Genomic DNA, 5,989 nt, shown 5'->3' on the forward strand with positions numbered 1-5,989 from the left:
CTTGTATAAGCCTCATCATTGTGATGTAAATTATCAGGACATAAAGATTCTTTTGATAATATTTGATTATCTCTGTGTTAAAAGATTCTGTCGATATAACATCAGACCTAACAAAATAAACTTGATTTCTCTCACGGGGTCTAGAGGATATTAAAAGAGGAAATAAAAAATAATGAAGTATTAAGTTATGTCTCATAATATTAATGGACTTTATAATCGAAATGGACGGTTTTTTTCCAATTTCTGTTCACGTAATAACTCATGGGTTACTCTGGTGGTTCTTTGGAGGCCCCTTGAATGTGTAAATCAAGCTGGGGTATTTCATTGAATAGATAATTAATCATGTAAGACGGAGCCCTACCACATTGTAATTTACCAAATCCCCCATACTGATTTATGCAGGAGCAGTCGGAACAAACAATAAGGTGCTTATATATTTTGGACAGAGCAATAAAATAAGGCTTATCCATAGATTTGCCAAACGAATATATCGTATAATTGAAAAAACATATTCTTTAGGAAAAACTCATCTTCGCAAAATCGAGTATTATGTCTTCTCTCCATACACAATCTTTAGGGTGAGGAAACAACCAATAAGCCTTGATGTCTCGAAGGTGGGAAAGACCGTGCCTGTCCGTCTTTGAAAGTCTTGGTTTCGAGTTTGCTTATTACCTCTTTTGGTCTGATGAAAATACAGAGCCAAATTGGTGCAAAATATCTTATGGATATTTTGGACTAAAAGGTCTCTGTACAACCGAGAACCATGTAGTAGTTGTTACAATAATCGACCTGGCGTGTTGCACGTGTTTGCTGGGATCTACAAGGTCGCATCTGTTTTTTCTCCATGTCGCTCACTGACAATAGTGACACCGTTGTATTGAGTCTTACCAGTATCACGGGACCTTAAATCGGATACAAGAAAGTGCGCCTGGAAAGGTCCTGTTTTTACAATAGAGAATTCGCTCTGACACTTGACAGCACGCGTGTGGATGTAAGGCAACAACAGAGCTGGCGGTGACGCGCAGGTTTCTCTAGGATTTCCTTTGAGGTTCACCCTCTTCGACAATCATAAAAATGCACCTCCTTTGAAATTTAATAGCATAAAGATTGGGCCGACATGATAATGGTGATCGATTTGTGACCCAATATGGGGAAATAATTATTTTAATTCAATGTCACTGAAGCAATGTAATGAACGTGTATTTATAAGGCTTTATTTTTTTTTTTTAACTTATCGTTTGTAAAATAAACGTTTAAGAAATTTAATGCTCTACGGACTCTCCTTGCTTGACAAAGACTAAAGGGTATTTTCAGAATGATGTCAAATGCATTAAATGGAGAATTAAATTAACACCAAACTGGGAAAATCAACAGTCTGGGGCTTTATAACGTCCCTGCTTTCCTTTGTAATTTGTATTTAAAAATAATATTAATAAAGTGTAACGGCATGTTGAATTTTGGTGTTTGTCTGTTTGCTTTGCTTTGTTTGGGCCAACATAAGGTCACTCAAACTGTTTAAAGTAAATGTTCATTATTATTATTACCAACACCTTTAATGCCGTCTCTTTAAGAGCTTAATGTTTATTTATTATGTATGAGGGATCTAACCTTATTTAAGACGGAGGGAGCGCGTTCCCATCTTTGTCCCCGACACGAAAGTGTGCTGGACCCTGAGATACACGTTGCGCGGTTTTCCCACGAGTAATCGCACGCGCTTTCCACGCGACTATATAGTTTTGTCATCGATTTTAAGTCAGCATTCGTCAAAACATATTTTTATGACATGAGACGTGCCGTGTTCTTATTTGAATTCCATGAATGGTGATTATTCTTAACACCAGTAAAACATGAAAAGAAGACATTTTCATGTGTGGGAAATTTGTCACAGGATCATATAATGAATTGCTCAGAAAACATTCAATACATTTGCAACAAATTTCCAAACTTCTCGGATAACCTTGTGTTCAACAGATTTACATTTTTTCTTTACAAATTACCGCCAAAATACAAAAATGGTCATTGTATTCAATTATGCAACGAACATATATTTCTACATTTGTACATGTTATAACATAATTTACCAAGTTTGGTAATTGAACATATATTTCTAGTACATCATCGTATATAAATACATTTGTTCATGTAATAGTAACATAATTTGCCAAGTTTGGTAATTACAAGGATAGTTAACTAAACATATAACTTTGCCCCCCCCCCCCAAAAAAAAAAAAAAAATATATATATATATATATATATATAAATGCATGTATGCAACATTCATAGACGGTTAAACTGTTTCCTTAATTAGAAAATTACTGTTATACTTATGTGTGCATTAGATCTGCTATGGATCCACCATGCGTACAACTATAACAAATGGCCTGAAGAACAAGTTCATCATAAGGTTTTGATAACATGATATTCTGCAGCAAGCATACAGTACTTGCTAGGGTCGAATACGTTGGTACATGTCTCATGACTGGAGCTTTGCTGACAACGTTTTAGAATACTAGTATTTGCCCAAATTACAAAAGACTTAGATACTAGTATTTGTTGTACGAATTGATGTGTTCTAAACATAAAAATGTTAAAAATTTGATCTTAAAGAGTCTTGAGTTTTTTAAATGAGGGTGGCGCTTCATGTCAAAATCTAGTAAATGAAGGGAGTCAATGAAATTTGACATACAAATTTTCCAAATGATGCTTGATTATAGTAGCTCGGTTAAATTAGGTCTATCTGAGCTCAATTAAAACTGTTAAAGATTGTGATTTGAACTATATATCAGTTTCAATGAGATGTGAAGAAACAGTGACAAAAATCAGAGGGTTTTTTGTCCGACAATTGAAATATATGCAAGATTAGGATGTTCTTGGTCTATTCTTTGGACAAATATTAAGTTGAACATATGACATTGTATTGATCTGGATAACTATCTATAGGAATGTAAAAAAAATGTTTCATTTTCTACATGCATGTACATGTAATTCCTATATAGATTTAAAAAAAAACAAGGAAAAGATTTCTCAAATTAATTACACTGTATTACGTAATAATGAATTCAGCACCAAAAATTTAGTCCAAATCATTTACTAGATATTAACCTTAAATTTAAAAGTGTCTGAAATACTAGTAGCAGTTACTACTTCTAGATTTTGAAGAAAAATTAAAATGATAAAAATAATACAGTTAGCTGAAAAACCCCAAGCATAATTATCGTATTTGATATTGTGTTTTACAAAATAAATATCTCAAAAAATGTTATTAATGTTGTAAAGATATTTGTGCAAAGTGTACATCAAATTATGCTCTTGTCCATTAGTTTGCTAATTATCTAGAAACTGGTATGTACGAGAATATATGCACAATGCACGTGTATAACACGAAGGGGAGTTATTCCGATCACATTTTTATGATAATTGTGCATTTCTTCGTAGGTGTTTGTTAATATTATTGTAATTCAGGGTCAGTGATTAACATAAAACAAACTAACCCGAAATCATTCACGTGGAGAGGAGTAAAGAAAGAAATGATGAAATAATTATTCCATTCCTCTGATGCATTGCTTCATTTAACATTTATACGCCTGATCAGAAGCGACTTTTGCATACAAGTGAATTGTTTACATTGCTATCAGAAAAAGTTCCTCATTTCAAATTCCAGGATGTTATATTTAATATGAGGACACATTTTGATGCATATATGAACACAAATGTTGTTTTATCCAAAATATTTACTTACATTCTTTTTACATTCAATATGTGTAAAAGTGTAATTCTTCACAATGCATATATCAAGACACTTTACAAACTAAGGAAAAACTAAATAGATGTGTTATTAGGCAGGAAAAAAATTTGTGTGAGTTTGAACAAATGTATGTTATGGACCTAAAAAGAGTGAATGAAAATAAAAACCCAGAATGGCAGAATGTCAACACAACAATATGGATAAACAGAAAAAAAGCCCGATATATTTCTCTGTTGACTGTCGTCGCAAAAATTGAAATCGTTAATCTCCTGGGAGGAAAGATAGAAATCTTGAATTAAGCATAACAAAATTGAGAGCAATTATTAGAACAAAGAAACCAACGTTCAATAATTCCTATACTATCAATAATTCAGTCTCACTTCCTCTTTGGAGCTTTTCATCAACAACGGAGACTGTTTAAGTCAAAAGGCAAAAGGAACTCTAGGGAACGATTTAACCATTTTGCGGGATCTTTGATCTAATTTGCGAAAAAGGTTATTAAGATCTTTATTCACGAGTAAATAAATGTAAGGTGATTGTTGGTTTAATTATCGAAATGGGCTAATGAAGGAGCCACTTAGAGGAGCCTTCATGTGCGTTGCTCTGAATGGAATGTGTCGTTGCCGATCTTTGCAGCATGGTTAGGGCCAATACGTCCTCAATGCTATCGGCATTGCAACTTAACTATTGGCCGGATGTTTATAAAACCCTGGGTTCCTCATATTTATTTCTCTTTATTTAATGTTTCCAATCCAACTATCAGATACTGGGATATATTGATTATTTCATGATTTTTTTTATTGTGTGAGTGCAAACACTGCACACTGCTAACGTTAATATAATCTATATTCAGAACCCTATTGTTTACGTGTTAATAATAATACATGTATCAAGTTTCAAAAATAGAAAAATATTTATATTTATACTGATTATCATCAATCAGTCAAACATAATTTATTGAAGAAAAAAAAATTAAAACAAAATAAACAACTCCAAACTGTTATCAGATTGAATAATTTATATCTATATCAACATAGCGTTCAATCGAAAAGTGAGAAAAATGAAATCAAGTTAATTTATAAAACAACTTGATTCGACATGTTAAATCTTTGCATAAAAGGCGCAAATGATATTGAAAATTAATAGTATGCCAAGCAGCTTTAGATGGTAGTCAACATAATGCAAAACACAGATAACATACTATATGTAGTTATAGTACAATATGAAATGACTGTCTCAAGATTCATTGTGTTGATCATGATGGCATAATGCAATACCAATTAACAGAAAGTCATACAAGTTGCTGTTAACTATAAATACATATACCGAGTGGTTTAATGAAATAATTACGAAAAGTTCCCACTATGACATGTTTACTTTCGTCAAATACAAATATAAATATGTCTCTAGGAGTTATTGACACCCCTTTAAGTCCTGTATTAGTCATAGTGGAAGCTCGATTCCTGGTAAATAACACACGTACCACAAACCATTATCGATGCTAGCTTGTCCTGTGCAGCCTCAGTCGCCTTGTGGGTAAGGCTTATCGATCTCCCTTGCAGGTGGTAGTCAGAATCAATCAGTTTTGAAAAGTAAATTGTCAAATCGGTTTATTTAGGCGGCGAGTATACGTTAATTGAAACAAAAAGGAGGTAACAAAGTTATAAATTTTTCTTATGGATGAAGTAAACATATCTAGTGGTAGCTCTTGTTTTAGTGTCGTTTCAATGATATTTTATGAGGTGAAAATGTGTCTTTATTCTATTGACCGATATATATTTCTGCAACAATGTAAAATTTTACAAAATATACGGAGTTTAGAATGTTTTATTATTATTTTTCAATGACATTCTAAAATTCCATGACAGTATCTTACTTTAAAATTCACAAAAAACATATAAATTCTCCATGCTTCAATTTACGTGGATAAAATATTAATGTAGGTTTTCCCCCCAAAATTAATTGCCCTCACTCCCTCTTAAAACCTTATTGAAATGTTGTCCCTTGTTTTAGGAATGTTCTACATACTTAATGCACCCTGCTCTAATACTGTTCATATGATGGTTTTGTGCAACACACACATTTCATAAGAAGTCACATACATACAATCTGTATGGTTAAGGTTCAAATTCCAAGAAGAAATGCTACAAACAAATGAAATACATAGTTTGGCTATCTCCGAGCTGTGCCCTGGTCACTGGCCACGCCACAAACTTATTCAACTGCAAAACAAGAACACAGTAG

Source organism: Magallana gigas, chromosome 2 (assembly GCF_963853765.1).
Source record: "Magallana gigas chromosome 2, xbMagGiga1.1, whole genome shotgun sequence".
Taxonomy (NCBI): domain Eukaryota; kingdom Metazoa; phylum Mollusca; class Bivalvia; order Ostreida; family Ostreidae; genus Magallana; species Magallana gigas.